This window comes from Mauremys mutica, chromosome 2 (genome assembly GCF_020497125.1).
Source record: "Mauremys mutica isolate MM-2020 ecotype Southern chromosome 2, ASM2049712v1, whole genome shotgun sequence".
In the NCBI taxonomy this organism is placed as follows: Eukaryota; Metazoa; Chordata; order Testudines; family Geoemydidae; genus Mauremys; species Mauremys mutica.
This window is the reverse complement of record NC_059073.1, coordinates 207,501,949-207,527,521: the sequence shown is the minus strand read 5'-3', so window position 1 is coordinate 207,527,521 and position 25,573 is coordinate 207,501,949.

Below are 25,573 nucleotides of genomic sequence, written 5' to 3'. Positions count from 1 at the left end.
GTCCCCATTCCACCCCTTCCCCCAAGCCCTTGACCCATCTCTTCCTCCCTGCTCTGCTACCCCTCTTCCCTTTCTCTTTCCGCTCCTGAGCGCACTGCGTCCCCGCTCCTCCCCGTCCCTCCCAGAGCCGACCTACACACTGCGAAACAGCTGTTCATGGCAGGCAGGAGGTGCTGGGTGGTAGGGGAAGGAGCGATCAGCAGGGCTGCCAGTGGGGGAGAGGCTCTGGGGGGCAGAGGGAGGGAGCTTCACTGCTGGTGGGTGCTGAGCACCCGCTAACTTTTCTCCATGGGTGCTCCAGGGCTGGAGCACCCATGGAGAAAAGTTAGCGAGTGCTCAGCACCCACCAGCAGCAAAGCCCTGGAGCACCCACGGAGTCGGTGCATATGACTTCTGATATACTATAAAACAATTTACTTTTAATATTTGTATCTTTAGCAAGTTGCTTCTCAACTGCTTTCTTGGCCTGCCTTCTTATACTTTTACATTTTACTTTTCAGAGTTTGTGCTCCTTCCCATTTTCCTTGTTCTCAGAGGCGGCTCCAGGCGGCGCGTGCTTGGGGCGGCAAGCCACGGGGGGCACTCTGCCGGTCTCCGCGAGAGCGGCAGGCAGGTTGCCTTCCGCGGCATGCCTGGGGAGGGTCCGCTGGTCCTGCGGCTTCGACGGACCTCCCACAGGCTGCCGCCGAATCCGCGGGACGAGGGACCTCCCGCAGGCAAGCCGCCGAAGGCAGCCTGCCTGCCATGCTTGGGGCAGCAAAATACCTAGAGCTTGTTCTGATTTGGATTTGTAAAGGATGCCTTTTTGCCTCTACTGGCCTCCATTACTCTGCTGTTAAGCCATGGTTGCATTCTTTTGGTCCTTTTCTTGCCTTTTTGATTTGGGGTTTCCATTTAGTCTGAGCATCTTTACTGTATTTTAAGTGGTCTCCATGCTGCTTGAAGGCATTTCACCCTTGTGACTGCTCTTTTTAATTTGTGTCTAACCACCATCCTCATTCTTGTGTATTTCTTCTTTTTAAAATTAAATGTTACCATGGTGGGTTTTTTGGTATTTTCCCTCCTACAAAGATGTAAATTTAATTACTTTATGGTCACTATTACAGAGCAGTTCAGCTAGAGTTACTCTTTGGACTAAATCCTGTACTCCATTTAGGATTAAATCAAGAATTGCCTCTGACCTTGTGGGTTCCAGGACTAGCTGCTCTAAGAAGCAGTCATTTAGGGCAGTGATTCTCAACCAGGGGCCCGGGGCCCCCTAGGGAGCCATGAGCAGGTTTCAGGGGGGGCCATCAAGCAGGGCTGCATTAGACTTGTTGGGGCAAAAGGCAGAAAGCCAAAGCCCCACCGCATGGGGTTGAAACCTGGTGACCCAAGCCCTGCCACCCGCCATGGGGCCTCGGGCAACTGCCCTGTTTGCTACCCCCTAATGCCAGCCCTGGCTTTTATATGCAGAAAAACAGTAGTTGTGGGCTGTGAAGTTTTATAGCATGTTGGAGGGTGAGGGGGGCTCAGAAAGAAAGGCTGAGAACCCCCGATTTAGGGTATCTACACATTTTATCTCTGCATCACACCCATAGGTGATATTTACCCAGTCCATATGAGGATAGTTGAAATCACCTGGTTTTGTATCATCTCTGCCCTGCCTTAGCATTTAATGATAACTGCCACCATCATGGTCAGATGGTTGATAATGTATTTCTACTGCTATACTCTTATAGCATGGAATATCTATCCATGGAGACTCTATGACACAGTTTGATTCATTTCAGATTTTCACCTTATTTGACTGAATGCTTTTTTTTTAAATTTACTGCCATTCCCCAGCCAGCATGGCCACCTCTGTCATTCCTATATATTTTGTACCCTGATATTACTGTGTCCCATTGATTATCCACATTCCACCAAGTTTCTGCCATGCCTAAAACGTCCTCATTTAATGCCAGGCACTCTAGTTCACTCATCTTAGTCTTTAGACTTCTAGCATCTGTATATAAGGACTTGTACATTTTGTCAGTATTTAGTTGCTTTCCTTCATGTATTATGGTTAAATGAGTCTTATGTTTAACTGTTCCTCACTAGCTCCTACCTGTACTTTACCAACTTATTTCCTATCCTCTGTACTAGGATATAGTTCCCTCTTTAATAAATTCATCTATAGGGGATGTCTCTGCCTGACCCATGTGCTCCTTTGCACCAGTCGGCTTTCCCCCAACCCGTAGCTGTAGTGTACTGTGGCCCATTGTCTGTGCATAGTGTGTCAGGTACGCCATACCTTGCAAAATGTGCCTTCAGTTTCCAGATCACAGACCTTGCCTGAGTGTCCTCCGAACAGTCCTCCTCCCACAAATTAGAGTAGTAATATACTGTGACCCTGTAGTGCCTGTCATTCAAAGTGATCAGGTCTTTTTAATCCTTTACCCAGCGTTGGGCTGAGAATTCATATGTCGGCAGCATGTCCCATTGTTCCTCACTATACAATTTGCACCTCTCGCTCTGTTCCAGGTACTCTTTCAAAAGGCATTCATACATGGCCAGTAGATAAGCTCCCTGGCTCATCTCAGGCATGCCTCTATCCCTGGGTGTGATGTGTGTATCCATCTCCTGATGTCTGCTCTTAAATCTGTTGTGATTACTGCCTAGTTCCCTTGAAACAAAATCCTGTCTTGTACACACAGCTCATCCCTCACTTGGTAGTAGGAGGTAACCTACTGTGACATTTGCTCCTTGTGATGAATCTTTTTACTGCTTGTAGCCACCCATCCTATTCAATGCTCTGTCGGACTGGCAGGAACCTCCCATTGGAGATGTGAAGGTATCATAGCACGTTGACAGTCTGTCTCCTTTTCCACAGAGCCACCTGTATTGTACTCTGGAATGCATGAACTGCTCACTGTATCTGCCACCAGTAGTGACTGCCCTGGGAAGAACTTTATCCCCATCTCAGAGCAGTGGAGTCTCAAAAACATGTGTTGTAGTCACTTGGGGGCACTCAGCAGTTACTTCTTTCTGAGGCTTTCTCATGGATTGTGATCAGACTGCACATCTGCCTTGTGCCCAAAGGGGAAGAGATGGGATCACAAGAACAGCCATACTGGATCAGACCAAAGATCCATCTAGCCCAGTATCTTGTCTTCCTATCGTGGCTAATGCCAGGTGCTCCAGAGGGAAAGAACAAAACAGTCAATCATCAAGTGATCCACCCCCTGTCGCCCATTCCCAGCTTCTGGCAAACAGAGGCTAGAGACACCATCCCTGTCCATCCTGGCTAATAGCCATTGATGGACCTATCCTCCATGAATTTATCTAGTTCTTTTTTTAACCTTGTTATAGTCTTGGCATTCACAACATCCTCTGTCAAGGAGTTCCACAGGTTGACTGTGTGTTGTGTGAAAAAAATACTTCCTTTTGTTTGTTTTAAACCTGCTGCCTATTAATTTCATCTGGTGGCCCCTAGTTCTTGTGTTATGAAAAGGAGTAAATAACACTTCCTTATTTACTTTCTCCACACCGGTCATGATTTTATAGACCTCTATCATATCTCCCCTTGGTCGTCTCTTTTCCAAACTGAAAAGTCCCAGTCTTATTAATCTCTCCTCATACCCCTAATCATTTCGTTGCCCTTTTCTGAACCTTTTCCAAGTCCAATATATTTTTTGTGAGATAGGGCAACCACATCTGCACACAGTATTCAAGATGTAGGTGTACTATGGATTTATATAGAGGTAATATGATATTTTCTGTCTTATTATCTACCCTTTCTTAATGATTCCCAAAATTCTGTTCACATTTTTGGCTGCCACTGCACATTGAATAGATGTTTTCAGAGAACTATCCACAATAACTCCAATATCTCTTTCTTGAGTGGTAACAGCTAATTTAGACCTCATCTCTATGGATAGTAATTCCATGCTTGAATAATAAGAATATAACATTAGGGATATTCTACTGACCACCTGACCAGGATGGTGATAGTGACTGTGAAATGCTCAGGGAGATTAGAGAGGCTATTAAAATAAAAAACTCAATAATAATGGGGGATTTCAACTATCCCCATATTGACTGGGTACATATCACCTCAAGACGGGATGCAGAGATAAAGTTTCTTGACACCTTAAATCACTGCTTCTTGGAGTAGCTAGTCCTGGAACCCACATGAGGAGAGGCAATTCTTGATTTTGTCCTAAGTGGAGCACAGGATTAGGTCTGTGATGGGTTCGGTCACAAAGATTCTCCTTGGGACTGCCACCTGATATGCCGAGACTACCTCTGAGCCCATTTTCCCTGCCAGCTTGGGACTTCAGAACCCTGTCTTGTTGAGCCAGACACACTAGCCTGCTGCAAACACAGACCCAGGTCTGAACCACGTCCCCAAAACTGCAGGCTTTCATTGAAAACCACTTAGCAGTACTCCTGTCTCCAGCCGCAGATACCCAGTTCCCAATGGGGTCTAAACACCAAATACATCTGTTTTACTCTGTATAAAGCTTAGACAGGGTAAACTCATAAATTGTCTGCTCTCTATAACACTGATGGAGAGATATGCACAGCTGTTTGCTCCCCAGGTATTAATTACTTACTCTGGGTTAATTAGTAAGCAAAAGTGATTTTATTAAATATAAAAAGTAGGTCTTAAGTGGTTGCAAGTAATAACAGACAGAACAAAGTAAATTACCAAGCAAAATGAAACAAAACACGCAAATCTAAGCCTAATCCATTAAGAAACTGCATACAGGTAAATCTTACCCTTAGAGATGTTCCAATAAGCTTCTTTCACAGCCTGGACTCCTTCCTAGTCTGAGTCCAGCAATAATTCACACCCCCATAATTACTGTCCTTTGTTCCAGTTTCTTTCAGGCATCTCTTGGGGGTGGAGAGGCCATCTCTTAAGCCAGCTGAAGACAAAATGGAGTGGCTTCCAGGGCCTTTTATATTCTTTCCAGTGGGCAGAAAGCCCTTTGTTCTTCTGTGCAAAATCACAGCAACAAGATGGAGTTTGTAGCCACCTGGGCAAGTCATATGACTATGACTGATTCAGCTTTTTGCAGGCTGATGCCGTTGTTTACATGTTAGTTTGAACGTTCCCAGGAAAGCTCAGATGTGGACTGGCGTCTTCCAAAGTCCGTTGTCAGTTAAGCATTTCTTGACTGGGTACTTACTGAGAATAGTAATTTCTCAAGACGCTGACCAAACGCTTCACTGAGGCTACTTAAAATCAAACACATTCAGATACAAGTACATGGCCAATACTCATAACTTCAAATTCAAAAATGATACACACATACAGACAGCATAATCATAACCAGCAAACTACAATCTTTCCATTGACACCCCATTTCACCTTCTCCATGCAACCATAGGACCCTGGTTGCAACAATGATCTATATGGTCACGGTACAGAAAATGCCACAGCAGCCCAACACTGTACCATTTAATTTCAGAAACAGGAACTACACAAAAATGAGGAAGATATTTAAACAGAAATTAAAAGGTATAGCAGCATAATAATAATAATAATTAATAATCCATGCAAGATGCATGGAAACTTTTTAAAGACACCATGTAGCGAGTTGGTGTGGCTCCCCTCCTGCCCAGCAAAGGGAGCTCCCTCCCAGATGCCCAAGTGGGCTGAGTCATCACTTCCTGTCCCCGCCCCCCAGAAGTCAAGGGGCGGGACAGGAAGTAGAAAAGGAGAACGCCAGAGCTCAGTCGGCAGCCAGCCACCGCCGCGAGCAGACGTGCCGGCGAGAGCTCCAGACTGGGAACCCTCTAGGACCCGAGGCGGCGACCAGGACTGGCCCCCACTGCCCCATGCCCGGTACGACGAGGAATCCGCGGAACTTCCCCAGGATCGGAACCCGGAGCAGCCGCTAGGACTTCCTCCCGCCCGGTACGAAGAGGAGCCGCCGCCGCCGCTTCCGCCCTGCTGTTATCCGGAAGAACCACCGGAGGCAGCCTGGCCGGACTTCCAGCAGGAGTTGCCGGACCTGCCCCCAAGCCCTGGTCCTGCAGACCCCAGGGTGATGGACTGGTCCGATCTCATGGCGACCGAGGAGCAGGTACCGGTAGAGGGGGAAATGGAATGTAGCCCGGGGATAGCCGACCCCTGTCAGGCTGTAGGCACCGAGGTGCCCATGTCAGTGTGTTGCGGTCAGGACCCCACTGACCAGCGGCAGTGCTAGCCGCTAATAGGGCCCCGGGCTGGGACACAGTGGAGTGGGTGGGCCTGTGTCCCCCCTGCCACCCCACTCACGGGTGGCAGTCTCCCCCTCACCCCAGCGCAGACAGAGACGCCTGCACTAACCTGAGTTGCTGTCGTTGCTCAGCTCCTGACATCAGGACCTGAGTCCTGTGGACTATGGTTTGTTGCCCCGCCCTGGCCAGAGGGTCTGGGCTTACTGACTATGTAATTGCTCAGCTCCTGAAACCAGGACCTGAGCCCTGTGGACTATGGTTTGTTGCCCCGCCCTGACCGGAGGGTCTGGGCCTATTGACTTTGTAGTTGCTCAGCTCCTGAGGCAAGGACCTGAGCCCGAACCTGAACTGCTGCTCAGCCCTGCCTGAGGATCTGAGCGTAGAACTGCTATTGTGCTGCCCCGCCCTGATTGAGGGCCTGGGCTTACATTGATTGACTGTGTGCCTTGTGTTCAGCCCCGCCTGAGGATCTGAACCTGTGAACCTTCATGAGACTGGTTGCTGTTACCCAGCCCCCTGCTCCAGAGGGCCTGGGCTTATATAGAATTGCTGTTATCCAGCCCCCCTGCTCCAGAGGGCCTGGGCTTATATTGAACTGTTGTTATCCAGCCCCCCGCTCCAGAGGGCCTGGACTTATATTGAGACTGATTACTGTTGTCCATCCCCTGCTCCAGAGGGCCTGGACTTATATTGAGACGGACTGCGGTTACCCAGCCCCCCTGCTCCAGAGGGCCTGGGCTTATACTGATTGCTGTTCAGCCCCCTGATCCAGAGGGCCTGAGACGTGAGACAGTGCTAACCCTGATTTCTTGTCGCCCCACCAGTTAGAGGGGACAAGGAGTGAGTCGGTGTGGCTCCCCTCCCGCCAGCCGGAGGGTTGAGCCCCGACCAACAGCTTACACACCATAATAGAGGCTCAACTTAAATGTATACCCCAAATTTAAAAACATAGAGAACCAAAAAAGAGCCACCTGGCTAAACAACAAAGTAAAAGAAGCAGTGAGAGGCAAAAAGGCATCCTTTAAAAAGTGGAAGTTAAATCCTAATGAGGAAAATAGAAAGGAGCATAAACTCTGGCAAATGAAGTATAAAAATATAATTAGGAAGGCCAAAAAAGAATGTGAAGAATAGCCAGCCAAAGACTCAAAAAGTAATAGCAATTTTTTTAAAATGCATCAGAAGTAGGAAGCCTGCTAAATAACCAGTGGGGCCACTCGATGACTGAGATGATAAAGGAGCACTTAAGGATGATAAGGCCATTGCAGAGAACCTAATTGAATTCTTTTCATTGGTTCTCACAGTTGAGGATTTGAGGAAACTGTCCCAGATTGAGGTGTCATTAAGGAGATTTTGGAACAAACTGATAAACTAAACAGTAATAAGTCACCAGGACCAGATGGTATTCACTCAAGAGTTCTGAAGGAAATCAAATATGAAATTGCAAGACTACTAGCTGTCGTCTGTAACCTATTATTTAAATTAGCTTCTGTATCAAATGACTGTAGGATAGCTAATGTGATGCCTATTTTTAAAAAGGGCTCCAGAGGAGACCGGTAAGCCTGACTTCAGTACTGGGAAAACTCCCTCCCTCTGCCCCAGGTCCCGCCCCGTCCCTGTTCGGCCCCCCATTGCGCCCTTCCTCATCCCCTGGCCTGCCGCTGGCTTGCTGCGTCCCTCCTTAGTCCCCCACCCACCGCTCACCTCCCCCCCTCTCACTCACCCACCTGCCGCTCGCCTCTTCACTCCCCTGCCCGCCACTCACCCCTAAGGTGCCAACTTCCTCTCTGCCCAGTGGGTGCTCGCCCACCCTCCATCTCTTCCCGCCCCTGCACCACTCTCACTCCGCCCCCATTCCACCCCTTTCCCCCAAGTCTCCTTCTCTGCCTGGCGCTTCTCTGCCTCCTCCCTGAGTGCACCATGTACCCGCTCCTCCCCCCTCCCTCCTGGAAAGTGCTAAGTGCCACCAAACAGCTGTTAGGCATCAGGAAGCACTGGAGGGGACGAGGTGCGCTGGGTGTGGGGGAGAAGGAGGTGAGGAGGGGGAAGCTTGGGTGCAATTTTCCCCCGTGGGTGCTCCATGGGTTCAGCACCTCCCTCCTGCTTGCCTCCGTACCTGGTGGCGTACATTGATCGGGATGAGGGACAAAGGATTAAATATCGGGACAGTCCTGATTTTATCGGGACATCTGGTCACCCTAGCGACAGGGGATATGGATCACTTGATGATTGCCTGTTCTGTTCTTTCTCTCTGGGGCACCAGGCACTGGCCACTGTCGGTGGATAGGATACTGGGCTAGATGGACCTTTAGTCTAACCCAGTATGGCCATTCTTATGTTGTTCTTATGTTAAGGGTGGATCTCTCCAAATTGCTCTGTTCTGTACACTCCCCATGAAGCTCTGGTACTGGCCCCTATTGGAATCTGGATATTGTGCTAGATGGACCATTGCTCTGACCCGGTCTGGCAGTTTTTATGTTCTTAAAAAATTTTGATTTTTTTTCATGAAAATAGATTTTCATATTTTCAACCAGCTCTAATTGGCCTTCTCAATGTGAAGCTTATCATCAAAGGCAATTTCATCTCTCTATTTTATTTCACTTTATGGTATGGATGTGATAATAGTAAAAAATGATAAGGATTGAAAAGCCCAGCTTTAGGACCCCATGTTTGAAAATCTTGGCCTTAGAGTCTTTATTTTATTTTAATGGACACATTCTAATATTTTTAATAACACTTCTCTTTCCAAAATTATTTTGGAATAAAATAAATACTACAAACTAAAAACTATGATAGATACCAACTTTTTCACGTGCCTTCTTAAAACTCTCCTTTTAAGGTATTTTCACCCTTAAAATATTCTCTGGTCATTTTGGTAGGAATGTTTTTCATGATTTAATGTTTCTTGTTCCTTTTGGTTTAGCTCTTAGTAGTTTGTTTTACTGTCTAGTGTTCTCCTGTCATATAGCAGACAACGCACGTCATTCCCACTCCTCTTATTGAACATATGTTACTCCAGCAGAACATTTCAGGTATTCCCAGAGGAAACTTGTCCTTCAGATGCCAATCAACAACATTAACAACAACAAAGAGATGCAATGTGCTTTGCATAGCTCATCTTGAAAGCTAATGAGCTTCTAAAGGCTAGTGAGCGACATGAGTGTTTGAAAGTTAAAGTTATCCTCCTAAGGGACATTTAAGAACTTTAATTTCAGAATGATCCAGAAATAGCAGGGGCAGACTGTTTCTCCCAGGTCTTTGTGTTTAACCATCCACTGTAATGTGAGGCTCGAATAAGTATTTATACTTTGTTTTTCCTTTCTAATGTTTACTGTTTCCAAAGAATACTTAGTTCTGGTGAAAGATGTCAGGCTGATGGCTCCGTTAAGTGAAGTCCTCTATGTTATACACAGAGCAGGTACAGCAAAGGCAACAGCAGTAGAAGCTTCCCCCATATTGCCCCATGTCAAGTGCCTCAGTCGTGATGTGAAGCGAGGCCCCTCTGGGAATGGGAAGACAGATCAGTCTCCATCCCCATTTAGGCTTTGATCCCCAAAACACGTACACATGTGCTTAATGTACTACCGTGAGAAGTGCATGGTCTCAATGGGACTACAAAGGTAAGAATGTACATATGGGTTTGCTGGATTGGGACATGAATTCTTGGCTTCTCTAATGAGTGTACCAACAAGGATACAGGTATAACAGTGACATTTGTAATGTGACCATTGTCCACTTGGAACTGGACTGAGATCATTTCAGATAGGTCACCAAAGAGTCATTACATGGAATTAACTTTTAGTAACTACAGATCTTGGCCAATTTAAATGGGTTATTTACAGATGAATGACTCCATATTCTAGTACTAATCTCCCGAGCCGCCACTATTGTTATTGCTGTTTATTTATATTAATAACAACTGCACCTAGAGGTCTCAAGGAGGATTGTGCTAGAAAAAATGCCCCCAAAAGTTTGCAATCTAAAGCCCTGAGCCTGCAGTGTTCAACATGGAGGGACCCTGGTGCACCTACATGGAGTCCTGATGATTTCATTAGGGCTTTGTGCGTGTGTGCACCAGTTTGCCAGTCATTGTAAACTCAGGATCCAGGCTTAAACACACAAAACAGACAAAGGGTGGGGAAAAGGATGTAACATACAAGTAGACTGAAAATCATGGTGATTGGCAAAAGTACGGGTAGTTCCACGATTTTTAAAAAATGGCTATTGTATTGTACGACATAAGTTTTGACACTGCTGCATCAATCTCAGTCTACTTTAACTACATACTTCAGATGACAGATTAATATAAAGGTTTGACATCAGTTGACATGAGCCATTCTTTAACTTTGAATTCAGATTTTAATAGACACAGCAGGAGCACTGAACAAGCTCTTTTAGCCTTACAAAGAAGAGTCTACTTGAAAGTCCTCACTTTTCCCATAGTGGTGCAGTATAATTCCATTGAATGATAATCTGCTTAACAGAAATGTGGGTTATGCCTTCCAATGTAAAATTTCCCAATTCATCCCAAACCTCATTCCTAGAAATGTTTTTGATACAACCCTAAAACCTTTCCAGATAGCCAGGTCTGTGCTGCAATAGAAACAGTAAGGTTGGCCGTAAATATGTATCCTGTTGTAATTAGGCTTCACAAACTAGAGGAGGAGCACTTCCATTTAGTCTGACCTTTCTAAGTGAATTAATTCATTGTATGATAGAGCCTACAAGGTGTAGAGCAAAGCAGATACGCCATGCTTCACTTTAAGAGCGTGAGTAGTCCAACTGAAGTCCTTTGAGCACATGCTAGTGATGTGCTCCATTGGGGACAGCACTTTGTAGGATCAAGACCTCTGTAAGGTACTAGGTCTCATTCTTGAACTACCCAGGTTCTTAATTTTTGTGAATGATTTAAATACTGATATTCAGCCATTTAAAGTGCTACATGGTTAATTATTGCCCAGTTCACTGAATTCCAAATGATGCCACATCCTGAAATAAGATATGGACAATTGTAAATTTCATGCAGGTAGATTAAAATGGATTATAGAAAACCAAGGGCAGACTGTAAAGTAAAGAAAGGGTTAAGGAGAAAGAAATGGGGGTACAGATCTTCAGGTGTGTGCCTCAGCACATTAAAGAAGATGGATGAGGACAGGACAAAATTAGTGGAACTACTTGTGTGAGTAAAGATTACTCATGTTAGTAAATTTGCTGTTAGACATTTATTGAGAGAGTGAACACTTAAATTGCCATTGAAATGCAGTCACCTGTGGGATAACACCCGACATTTATTTGTTTGTTTATTTAGAAGCATGTACAGCCATGCTATGCATCAGCTTAGGATCAAAGGTGAAGAGTATGTATCCAATGTAACTTACAATTTAGGAATTTTCCAGAGGCAGAATGTAATCAACCAAGCTGGAATCTGACCAAGACATTGGCACGTGCATCTTTATTTTGGTGAAAGTATCATGGAATCTTTAATTGCTGCATCTTCTATTATACAACAAATCAAGGTAGAATGCTGCCTCTTATTCTTGGAGGAGCTCCCTATAATTTTTTGCAAAGCCACCTCATTGTCACCTTTCAAATCCCTCCTCAAAACTTATCTGTGATGCTTCCAAAACACTTGACAATGGTGTGCTGCAACAGCTGCTTAGTGGGCTGTCCAGCATCTTCTGATTGTTTCCTTGGGCTCCCTTCTTCAACCCCATCTGTTCATGTTTGTTTTATCCACCTAGTGTTTATGACTATGGAGATTCAGGGCAGGGATTGCAATAAATGTGATGCTCCAGATGCAATCATTGGCTCTCAGTCTCCACATTGAATCATGGACAGAAAGGTGATGTTAGAAACTTGACATTTGCTCATCGACTTTGAAAGACATCATCTGTCATGAATAGTTAGTAAAGGGTTAAAGCATAGTACCTGGTGGGCATCTGACCTGAGGACCAATCAGGGAAGAGAATTTGAAACTCCTAGGAGGGAACTTTTCCCTCTGTTTGGGGGGGTCTTTGTCTTTAGCCGTCTGGAGTTACAAGGGTCCAGATGTTTTAATCAAGTCTACAAGTTTCCACCTTTCTGAACTAATTTCTTCTAGTCAAGATAGTGAGTATTAGAAAGATACGTTGTGTCCTCACCTAATAATCCTATGCTTGCAATTCTGTGTGTTTGTTATTGATTATTCTTATTCTGCTGTTTTGTGTACTGAGAAAGGGAGAGGATTCTCTCCAAAACTTAGCAAGGTTATACCCTATGAGTGTCCAGCTTGGGCTCATAGAGATTCTGTATTTTCTTGTTTTCCTTTTAATAAATTCTTTCTATAAAGACTTGATTAAATCCCTTCTACTGTGGATAGGGGGAGGGGCGAAGACACTCTCTCGGTGGTGAGACAGGCTTATCTCCGGGCAGAGAAGGGAGGGGGGAGATAGTTCCTCCTGGGTTTGATTCAAACAGTTGAATCAGGTATCTCTTTCCAGTGGCTAGGAGAGAGAGAGGGGGGGAGGTTTCCCTCCGATGAGTGGATCTGTATTTCCCCAGGGAACGTCTCTGGAAAGGGGAGTGGGAGGGGGAATATAGGGGTGTCTCGGCCCACGTAATCGACCGAGTGGTGGCAGCCTGAAGGAGACCTACCCTAGGATTTTGGGGTGGGGGGAAGACATGCGGGTCCTCACTTTGAAACCGCCCAGTTTCAAGTGAGGGTAGACTCCTGACAATGGACAGAAAGGTGATGTTAGAAACTTGACATTTGCTCATCGACTTTGAAAGACATCATCTATTCTGTCACCTTTTTCTTTAACGTAAGTGCAGTTTCTTTTGATAGAGCCTTAAATGTGAGCAGAATTTAGCCCACTAGCTATAAAGTGCATGAATGTAATTGAGTGCATGAGTGTCATGAATAATGTGCATGAGTGTCATGAATAAAGCTATAAAGTGCATGAATGTGATTGAGAGCAGAATTAAGCCCACTACCTGTAAAGCTCATATAGCTCACAACCAATCATCATCATTATCATCATAAGCATAGGGACTGGAGCAGCCTGCCAAAGAAAACCTGCAGGATAATGAAGACAGGACTTAGCGATCAGACCAATTCTTCCCTAATGGTTGTAAAAATTAGCTGTTCTGCTTTAGCTAATTGCACTTAAAGAGACCTTGGTGAAAATTTTAGATAAAATATTTTAGGAAATCAAGGTATTTAACTTAATTTTTTATTGGGAATTAAAATATCTGGAGAAAGAAAGAACTTGGAAATGATTTTGGAAGTGGAAAGGAATGAGGATTGCCCACTGGCTTGCTGTAAACATTCCTTGCCTAGTTTTTCGCAATATTTAGCACTGGAATCTCTGAGCGAACATTTGCTTCCCACAAAACTTTATTTGTCTACCTTACAGTCCAATGCTAGTGCTGTCAAGCACTACATGCCAAATGAAACACTGGAAGTAAAATCCAAACCATATAAACTCAGAAAAGCCAAATTTATATGGCTATAAAAACAGCTCACTGCTATTGAGCAAATCTTCAGCAATAGACAGAATATTACAGTTACTGTTTTATTTCATGCCTCCTGTGCCAATTTACCATTAAAAAGCAGAAATGCCCTGTTAGCAGTGTACAGAAATTATATAAGAGGCAAAGAGTCTATCCAAGAAAGTTATTAGAGATAGAAAAGAAGATTCAAGAACATGGATTTAGTGATCCAATTTTCCTTATAGGCTGACTACTGTATAAAGAGGTTATTCTTTATTAACTAACGTTCCTGAGCAGAAAAGCACTCCAAAACCAAGTAAGTTCAATACTTTCTTCCCTCCCCACCCACTCTTCTTATTTAGATCTTTCATGCTAGTTTGTCATACTATAACCTCAGGACTGGTGTCTGATCTTTATTAGGTTTCTGGATGCTACTTTACCATGTTCACTTGTAGTAATCTCTGTTATATAAACTGGTTTGGCCTTAACACTCGAGGCCACAGGCAAAAGCCTCGGAAGGACTTCTCAGCTGGCAACAACAGTGGTTTTGGATTGATTACACATTTCATGCATTTATTGTCTTTGTGCAGACTTCAAAAAGAATGTTAGAGAAACCTAAGGTGGTTGAAGTGCTGTACTTTTTCTGATGTTTTTAAAGAGTCTTCAGCAAGAAATGTCTTTTATTGCTGCCAATTTTTTCCATGCAGTTAAATGCTACAAAGAAATATCTCTTGTCTTCCACCTAGGGTTACAGCTAAAGTACTCCATAAAATTACAAAAAATTCCCTGCACTATTCTCTGTAGCTTACTTAGGGACACTTCCCAAATCCATGTAAAATTAATCATTCTTGTTATTGAATAACACCGCTCAGAAATACTTTCTAATGTATCTGAATAAACAGCAGGGAAAAGTGGACACCACCTGAATGTAGCAGAACTAAGACTGATGAACAAACTGAACTGCACCCAGATCATCTTAGATTGTTGTTGCTGTTCTTGTTATTATGGTAATGCCCACAGCTCCCCATCTAGGGTCTATTGTGCTAGGTGCTGTATAGAACCTGGGGTGAAATCAATGGGGACAAGATTTTACCAGGACTCTCATGTCATTGGGTCCAGAATTTCACTGATGATCCCTGTCCTGAAGAGTTTACAAGCCAGATTTTCTCCTTAATATTAAATGAATATTACCTGAAGAGTGGCCACCTTTTAAAAACATGACATTCCTGACATTTCTTCCCCCATGTTATGTTTCATCAAGAGACATTTTCTACTGCTTTCTGGACTTTTATTGTCCCTTGCTTTGCTTTTATTTTCTATCAGTGGATATTCTATTAAATCTTTGTCTTTAAAAAATTCTATTCCCAAAATACCTTGGAATAAAAATGGGCGTGCAAACTTAACACGAAAAACATAAATCTAATGGCATGTAGGGCTGAATTAGGGCTGGTCTGAATATACCTATTTTTTTCCACATGAAGTTTTTTGATGAAAATGAAAATTATGCTGGTGGGATTATTTATAGTGTTTCAGGTCAGAAGGGATCATTAGATCTCCTAGTCTGACCTCCTGTATATCAGAGGCCATTAACTTTCATCCAGTTACCCCTGTTCTGATGGAGGCCCCTCTCACAAAGAAGTAGTACTTTAGGAAAGGGAGAGACTAGATCCACATAAAACCAATACTAATATGGGGCCCCAATTTCAGCCCATGTTTTTAGTATAGCACATGCCATCGCAAGCCCACGTAGATCTAGCGTGAAGCCAGAAGTACTGCAGAAACTTGTACTCAGGACCAACTGGCCATTATTCGATTATACCACAGTAAATATGTGCCAGTAGCAGTTCCACCAGCTAGGACAAACAGATTTTGATTTTTCTCTGCAGCTGATTTTCAAGCTCCTGTGAGCATATTAACAAGCGTGAATTTTACAAACAAAACAATAATGGCTTCAAAGAAAGTTCATCATATGTTGAATAGCCTCCCGAATTTTAGGGAAGATCTGAGTGCCAGATCCCCGGTGGGTGTCAAACAGCAGAGCTTCATTGACTAGAATAGAGCTATGCCAATGACTTGAGTGCTCAAATATTCATAGGAATCAAATGTAAAAGGAGCCAAATGTGACTGAAGAGAATTCATTTAAAAAGGCAACTCAATACGGCCTGATTCAAAGCTCATGAAGTCAATGAAAAGACTTTCACTGACAGTAGGCTTTGGTATAAGGCCCTATTTCTGGATTTATTTATTTTTGGTATTATTCATCCACTCCCCATTTTCCATGATTTGTTAGGTGATTGAAATGCACTATTTGCAGTGTGGCTGCTTGGCTTATATGTGTGAATACCATAAGTAATCAGAGTGAATGAAAATAATCATGAACATGCTCCACTTTCCACTTACATATTTAGTTCTACACTGGGGTAGCTTCATTGACTTTAATTAAGTTATTTCTGATTTCTACACATGTCAGGGAAGAATAATATATTAAACATTAAATGGATGAAAATAATGGGAACGGGCGTGAAATGTTAGGCACTAAGGGACAAAAGGCCAAATTCATGCTGGTGTAACTTCATAACATTAGGGTAAATTTGCCCCAAGCAACTCTGTTACCCCGATGGATGAACAGGAGCTTTGAACGCTAGTAATCCTGTTCTAGGGTGACCTCTAGTGTTGTCTGGGGAAATTACTATCTGTATTATTGGTTTCTTCTATGCAGTTACCATTGAGATATGGAAATACAACTGCATTGATTTGGATCCACTATCCTGGCTTTACTGTATGAAGCAATACCAGCAAATGGAGTTACATTTTTTCCTGTTGTCTGGTGCATAGTTAAAGTGTAGTATTTCACTGTCTGTTTTCTGAAATCATACCAGGAGCATTAGCAAGAGGATTTTTTCCCACTCTTCTAAATTAATTTTCATGTATATTCATTTCTATTAAGAGTCTTCACCTTTCAGTAGAATGACCAGATGTCTCAGAATGCCTGGAGCAATACTGGCATCATAATATGTTGCCTCCATCCTGAGTGGATAGAGACTGAGATGTCAATATGTTCTGGTTTGCAATGGATGACTGATTGGCAAGGCTGCTTTGCTCTGATTCTCCCCTGCTTAAAGAAGCAACGGGCCACTTCTGTACAAAGCAGCATTTTCCTGTGTCTGGTCTGGTGACCAATACATCTGGTTATATTACCTAGCTAACAGGTTGCTGTTTTTTAGCAGCTTTCCTGCAAGGGGTTCATATTCGCTGAAACTTCAGTACCAGTGAAACAATTTGGGGACAAATCCCTATCTCTGTGAGTAGCCCAAGTATCCTGACTGGGCACTGGGGCTCTCTTCTTGTGGGACAAAGTGCAATGATCCTCCCCAACAACGTCCTGGAGAGGCAGCAGCGATATTTTACTGAGTTCAACTGTCTAGAGTAGTCTCCTTGGGTTTATATGTTACCTCTGCAAGAGGAAGACCTATGTAGTAGCATCAAATCCCCTGTCCTCATGACCAAACCTCTTCATGCCTGGGAACTGCTTTATATATGCCCTGTGTACCTTCATGCAGTGAGACCACGCAGAACTTGCCCCACCCAATCCTGTCCCACATTGGCAGCTAAACTGCACTGGTGCTACTGCCAGAAAGCCCTCCACACCCCTTGAAGAGACAGGAGATTTGTTATTTACTACAGACTTTCTGTTGCTTAGGTAGGATTAGACTCCCTGGGGTGAAATCCATAAGGATGATTACTGAAATTCTAGTGCAGGCCAGACCTCTGTGGAGAAGCCTATTGAAAACTATAAGCCATAGACTGGAACCTGCTGACAGTTGGAGAGACTGGAGCTGGAAGATGTTATAAAATTCCATTGATTGTCCCCTGCCCATTCTTTAAGAATTTGGATGGAGTTTGGTCCAAAAGTAACTCATTTACTCATTAACCTTTTCCATCTCCCAGGAGATTTTAGTACATGGTGCAAATTAACTACACAACTTCTACAAATAATAGCAAATGAACTTCTAATGCATTGCAGAGTGCACTAAAACTTAACCCATGTAAGTGTTTATATTTCATCACTTTACGGTCCCTTTACCTCACTCTGGCAATGAAAAAAAGGCTTTAAAGTAAATGGGAATCAGGCTCTTACTATATTTTAAAGCCAAAAAAGGGATCATATTGATTCAGAACAATACTTGTGAATGATTTAATCTTAGGTACCAGAAGTCTTAATGCTGTGTTGCTGTTTTCCTTTTAAAAGACTTATTTTTTATTACAAGGCTATTGCTAGATTTTATTTTGGGAGTAATAGATTTAACTGCACACTGGCTGGCTCCTTCTTTCATTGAACTGAATTGGTGTTTTGCCACTGAGTTCAATGGAAACAAGATTGGCTCAAATTCTCTTAGTACACTGTAATAATATGTTTTTATGTTCTTATGCTATTTATTATATGAATCCGTTTTGCTGGAAAATGACCTCTTCGTGTCAAGTTCATATTTGGAAATACATATTCAGAGCTTGAGGTATCTGATGAAGGTAAATAATAGAGGAGATGAATAGTAAATAAAAATGAATGTCTTGGCATTTCCATGGCTACATGTGAGAGCAGGATTTTTGGATGGGCCCAAATGGAATCCTCACAAGGTTCCTTTTGTGCAGAATAATGCTTTTCATCCGGAAAAAGGAAAATCCTGCAGATGTTCAGGCTGCCCCTAGAGGTCACTATGATCCAGGGATTTTAATGACTCCTCCATGGCACACAATGAGGTTTATATATGGAACATTCATAAGAACAATGTGACTTCCTGCAGGCTTGATCTGGGTGTAAAATCTGCAGGTATTTCATAACTTCAATATAATTCCTTTCTCTGCCTCTCACTCGTCAACCTTACAACTGGGTACCAGCAGGTAGTTTAACCTTCTGTTTTCTAAAGGACTAAGGGCTTTGTTTTATGCAGTGATGTCACAATCGTGTTGGTCCCAGGGTATTAGAGAGACAAGGTGGGTGAGGTAATATATTTTATTGGACCAACTTATGTAGGTGAGAGCGCAGGGCCGCCCAGAGAATTCCGGGGGCCTGGGGTCTTTGGCGGCGGGGGGCCCCTTCCATTCCGGGACCCGCCTCCGAAGTGCCCCGAAGACCCGCGGCGGGACCCCCCGCCGCTGAATTACCACCGAAGCGGGACCCCCCGCCGAAATTCAGCTTGGTCTTCGGGACACTTCGGCGGTGGGTCCCGGAACGGAAGGGCCCCCCGCCGCCGAAGTACCGCCGAAGACTGAGCTGAACTTCGGCGGCGGGTCCCGCTTCAGCGATAATTCGACAGTGGGGGGTCCTTCCGCCCCGGAGCGGAAGGACCCCCCCGCTGGCGAAGAACGGGAGCGAAGAAGCTCCTGGGCTCGGCCCCGCAAGAGTTTTCCGGGCCCCCCAGAGCGAGTGAAGGACCTCGCTCCAGGGGCCCCGAAAAACTCTCGTGGGGGCCCCTGCTGGGCCCAGGGCCTGGGGCAAATTGCCCCTCTTGCCTCCCCCCTCTGGGCGGCCCTGTGAGAGAGACAAGCTTTTGTGCTTACACAGAGCTCTTCTGGGTTTCATTTGTTGTTTTTCATTTCTTTTTACAATTCTAAAACTGAAGACGACATGATATTTCCAAATTATTTTAATAATAGTTAACTGTTTTTCATTATGGGTCAAATTCACCCCTGTGCTGAGGACCTTGAGGGCTCAAATGATGCCTAGCCCTGTACTGGCTCTGTCTCTGTAAGGGCTTGTCTACAAGGCGCAGTAAAGTATATTAGAGGGATATGATTTGTGAAGTGCTCTAATTTACTGCTCTCACTGCCCCATATAGGCCTTGCTCGGGTGAACTAAAAGCTACTTGGTTTGCATTACCTTTTAGTTCACGCCAGCAGGTTCTACACAGAGCAGTTATAACACAGCACGTTCATGCTCTCTAGAACTCTCACCCTTCTAATGCACTTTAGGTGTGAGTTTTATCCTATTTGAATAGCCTTGCACAGCTTAGATTGCATTTGGCCTAATCTTCTGACACTACGTGCTGTTAGCCTACAGTTAACGTAAAATAAACTCCTTGGATCCAGTCTACATTTTTGGTTTCCATGAAGCTCAAAGTTCTTCCTTTAGATTGCATATTTTGTAAGCAGAGCTGCATGAAAGTAGTGTGCAGCTTTGCAAGGGGGCGTGCAAACACATTTTTGCTTTGCGTGAATTCACAGTTCCTGACTTCCTCTTTGACACTGGCTTTCAAAATAGTTCACCGCCAGCTTGAACTGGGCCCAGATACCCTACTACAATCAGCTGATAGAATTATTCCTTTAGCTGAAGTGGCAAGAGGACATGTTTTGGTTGAAGGACCTGGGTTCAGTTCCTGTTGTACTTGCCCTGTGATGCTGTCTGTGGCAGCTTGTAACCCAGGGCCACACCTGTTGGCTGGGAAGACAGTATGAGCTAGCGCATGGAACTCTGGCCTGCGAGTCAGGGGCCCTGCGTTCTATTCCTAGCTTTGCTACTGACCAGTTGTGTGTCCTTTGACAAGTTTACAACATGTCTCCGTTTCTCCTCCCTCCCTTTGTTTGTCTTGTCTATTACCAGTGTAAGCTCTTTGGTGCAGGGACTACCTCTTACTGTGTGTATGTACAGAGCCTGGCACAATGGGGACCCAATTTGAATCGGGGTCTTTAGGTGCTGCTGTAATATAAATAATAACAATGATATAGTAATACATTTCATTTGGAAGGACAAGACACTTATCAAGATACAGACATTATGAAAGATGTAACGAGTGCAGGTCTTGGGGATAAAGCTCTCCAAGATTGGGAGGTTAGATCAGGCAAGTTCCATGTACCCCAGTGACCTAATTTTCAGCCACACACTCACCATACACCTAGTCATGCCAGCATGATGGGGAGTGCACACTTCACCAGATATAGACTTGTTGCAGCGTATTCCTTCTCTGAAGCATCAGAGGTTTCAGGAGGAAGATTGTGATTCCTGGATTCACATTCTCCCTTCCAGCCTACTCCAGAGGCAGCTCAACAATGGGCTGCTCCTGGCTTGGAGCTAGATCATAATGTCACAATTAAAGCTGGGTGGGAATTTTTCATGGGGATGATTTTTTGATGGAAAATGCAGTGTCTGCAAATATCAAAATTTTCTATGGTGACATTTTGATTTTGCTGAAAATTTTCAATTTCCACCAGGAAAATTACCTGAATCAGAATATTTTGGTTTGTTGAAATTACCCATAATGCTTTGTTTCAAGTCATTTCAAGATTTCCCTATCATGTGCATGTTGCCTTATGAAAGGTGTCGTTCTGGCCCCCATTTCCCCCTATGGGTCAGCATCTCTTACATCTCCCATAATGCAACATGGGAAATGAGCGGCATGGTGCATCATGAAAGTCACATGACTTTCACTGCATTATGGGAGATGTAGTCAGGGTGGGGACCCTGGAGAGAATAGGGATAGCAAAATAAAGTTTATTTTTTAAAACACTCAGGACAAAGTGTGGTGGGTCAATTAAACAAAACATTTCTATTTTGGGGATGCTGAAATGTTTCATTTTGATTGAAAATATGGAAATGAAGCATTTCAACATTTCTGAAGTGTTTTTTTTTCAATTTCTGTTTTGTGAAAAATTTCAACTTTTTTTCCCGATCTGGGATGAAAACAAATTTCAAAATGTTGGAATTTCTTGTGAACAGAAATTCCATTTTCTGATTTGCTCTGATCATGCTCTAGCTCTTAGCGAGTACTGAAAATTCATGTATGTATTCTTTGCAATTTGCTTGAGTAAATTCTGCTTTATAGTGCATACTTATATTTAGAATAAAGATAATAGAAATTCGCTGTAATCTTATCCAGGAACAGCCTGTTACAATGGACGCAGGTTAAACATGAAGAATATCCTGCCATGGGGGCAGGTCTAGAAATGTATCTGGGTAGGCTACAGTCCTCTCTCTATGACATCAGTTTTAACTGAGGATAACAGTATCACATTTTAGCGTCATAATGCAAAATATGCAAATGTCAATGAATAATGGATTTAATCTTATTAGAAAAGAGATTAAAAGTAGTTAAACATGTCAACCTTAATTCCACTCTGACTTGTTAGCATAGTCAGAAGTGTATGCTTAGCCAGTTGCTGAACCATTGTGGCACCAATAGCCACAAGCCTTTCTTGAGAAACCTGTTATATTTCACCTTACTTGAACCATACATAGCCTTTTCATCTGAAGTGAAATCTTTTTAATAGTCTTAAAGCTGATCTACATTACCAGGGTAAATCAACCTAAGTTACGCTATTTCTGTTACATGAATAACGGAACTGAAATCGATGTAGCTTAGGTTGACTTACCGCAGTGTCTACACTGAGCTGGGAGACGTTCTCATGCCGACTTCCCTTACTCTTCTCTGGGAGGTGGAGTACACAAATCAATGGGCGAGTGTTCACCATGCCTGCTATTGACACCCGCTGAATAGATTGCAGCAGTGCTGATCTACGGTAAGTGTAGACATGGCCTTAGCTATTGATACTATTTATTCCAATTATAATCTTCCATTGATATATTTTGGAGCATGTCTAGTGGTTAGAGCAGAAACCTGACAGGACTCCTGAGGATTTATGCCTGGCTTTGCCACGGACTCATAGTATATACTCTGGCAAGTCACTTAACCTCTTTGTCGCTTGATTTCCCTATTTGGACCAGGTTCAACAGAACTGTAGCAATAAAGAAGCTTCATTCATATGTTGTTGATGTGCCCAGTTATTTAAAGAAAATTGGATAATGTTATATTGCAAAATGCAGAAATTATAGGCATTCAATTGCCACAAGCCATATGACTTAATACCTGTGGTATAATATCACACTAATGTGAAATAGATGTACTGTAATGTGTGTGGTCGTTGCATGGAAAGTGGAAGAAATGCCCACTATAAACAGTGCATTATTTTTAAATAAAGCTAGCATTTCTAGGTTCCCCCAGATTAGTTAGGTGGTAGGGGGTATCGCTGATATCAGCTTTGCAGGCCCCACAGGCTGGCCGTGAATAGATATTTGTCATGAGAATGAGAGAGAGTTTGCTTCAGAAAGGAGAAACATATGGACTAATGGACAGCTGTGGATGCCTTTTGTTGCTTATTCTAAGAAGAAAGGAAATAATGTAAAAACTTGAGATTTTTTTTCTATTGACTGATTTAGGGCCTCCTTCAGCAAGATACTTAAGCATCTTCCTAACTGTACACATTTGACTAGTCTTAGTGAGGACAATGAAACTCTTGGCATGCTTAACGCTAGAAATGCTTAATTACCCTGCTCTATTACAGCCTTGAACTCCTGTTTGCAGTATGTGTCAGTAACCTTACCTAAATGTTAGATGGTGTCATATCAATGCAATTGAAATATTTTAAAAATTTGAGGGTGCCATCCCAGTAAGTGACATATATATGTACATCATGAAAATGAAACTTGCTAACACATAAAAATAAAGTTGTGCTAATAATAGAATCTCTGACCGGATAGAACTATTTTCTCTTTTGTGTTTTTAATATCATGTATTTAATAGTTTGTTGTTACCTAAGCAAAAACATTTGCAGTCCTACAAATATAACTGTAGTCCTGTTCCGGTGGGCAACTACTAGAGAGCCATGGGAAGACTACGCGGTAGCAAATGTCCCTATCCTCTGTTAGGTATTGAAAGCGATTTCCCCTGCTGGGCTGGGCTGCATTGTGTGACAGACTCCTCACTCCGACAAGTAACATGGTTTTTATTAATTGGCGGCATTACTTCTGGTTGACATTGTAGTATCAAAGGTATGAAGGAGGCAAGACCACATAGTCTTAAAAATCCAGCAGTTTTTTAATGCAGCCAGTGCCCTTTACATAGCAGTGTTTGTGTTCGCTCCAAACCACATCATTTCCAAGACCACTATGCTTCTCTTTCCATTGCCCGATCTCCTTCAACCCACACTGCCTGTGACCCAGCTAGTGGGAGAAGGGAAACCCATTGCACTGCTGTTTCCTTGGACAGTGGTGTAACTTTTTGTAACCCTGACTCATGACATATGATGTCTGGGAACTAAAGGGCAGCTTCTTAGAGCTGCCAAGTTTGGTACAGCTCCATATGTGACTTTTCTTACCAGTGAGGTCACATGTGGAGAGGTACAAAACTTCTCCCCTGTGCATATATGTCAAACCACCCTCAGGCAGGCCTGTAGCATCTAAACAGAAGTGAGGAGCTATGGGAAAGCAACAAAATTTTGAATGGCAGGAGACCATTGGCTATCTCCAAGAACATTCCAAGAGCATCTGCAAGACCCAATCCCAGAACAGTCAACTGCACTCAACTCCTCCCACCCAGAAACAATAAGTGCTCTCCCCTACTTCATTTGGTGCCTTCCTGCTTCTGCCATGTTCCTGCTGTGCCCTGTGTGCGGAGAGACCCTCAGCTGGGGAGGGGCACTATAGCAGAGGGCACAGGTTCTTCACCAAGAGGAACAGCAGTAGCTGTGGGAGACAGGGAGCCTGGAGGAGGTGCAAAGACGCAGAAGATTGGAGGAGGTGGTGATGTCAGAGACTGTAGGAGGCAGGTTGGCTGCTTTGAGAAGCTGCCAAATCAACCGGCTGACAGCAGGGCAATGGACAGCTAGTTGACAAGGCAGAATCCCAAACGCCCCTGAGGCTGGGCTCACTCCTGTAGGTCAGGGGAAGAGGATCAGCTCACCCATCTGCCTCCCCAGACAGCAAACAAAGTTGTGAAGGGGAGGATCTATGTGCAGGGAGGAGCGGGACCTGAAGCCTAGCCTGGAGTGGCTGCTCCATCCAGTGGCAGGGGTTTGCCATGCCCACACTCTACTAGCATTTTAGAAGACAGGACCTAGTGCTCTGTAGGCTCAGCTCAGTAAAGGGGCTGGTCTAGCAGGAAAGGCAGGGACCTTGAAGTTGAAGTTTCTCCTGCGGATTGTTGGAGCGGGGGAGCAATGAAAACCTGCAAAAATGTAAGATGGGCTTTGGGGGCAGACTAGTTGGTCATCCTCAGAAGACAGCATAGGGAAGGGGATTTAGAGTAGCAGTTCCTCACCATCTTTGTCCCTACTTAGCCCCTAAAAGGATTAGTAATCATTTGCCTTTGATACCATACTCTCTTCCACAACTGGGAGATCACAGCTCTTATTTGGGATAGATTGACTGTACCAAAGGGAAATGCATGTGTCACGCCAGATGAGTGACACTTACCAGAACTGCTTTCTTACTAGCACTCCTGCGTGTCATTGCACTCAGCCTATCAGAGAGTGGGCATCCTGCCCCTGCCTCAAGAAAAATATGGCTTCCTTGCAACCACTGAGAGGTGAATGGGGAAAAAAACCCCAGCAACAACAGCGTGACAGCTCCTGGGACAGCTGCTGTTTTTGTTGAAAAAGAAGGGTGAGAGTCTATTTGGTGTGGCTTATCCGTCTGGCTTGTAATTAGTGATAGGTAGATGGACAGAAACTGGCTAAGGAAACTAATAGCATTTCCTTCCAAGACAGCTCCATTGTGTGCACCACCTGAACCCTCAAGAGTGTTATTTTCCCTTGTTGTATGGCGTAGACTTATCATATCCAGTTGGGTAGAGTCTGTGGGATTAGTGCTAAATGTATAACTTACTGTTCATTGTTACTGCAAATGGTTATCAACCTGTTTTACCTTTTGTTTATGTGCTGTATCCAGAGACATTCCATCTCCAGTATTGATTCCAAACAAAATCTGACCCCGTGTCCATCATGTGTTGAGGTAGGAAACACCAGTTAGGCAAGCCAGGCTCTTTTATTATCCTGGACTACAGTGCAGACATGGCAATGGGCCTGAGTCTCCCCTCGTTTACTGGTTTTTACATTGACTTCAATGGAGTTAAGTCAGTGTGAG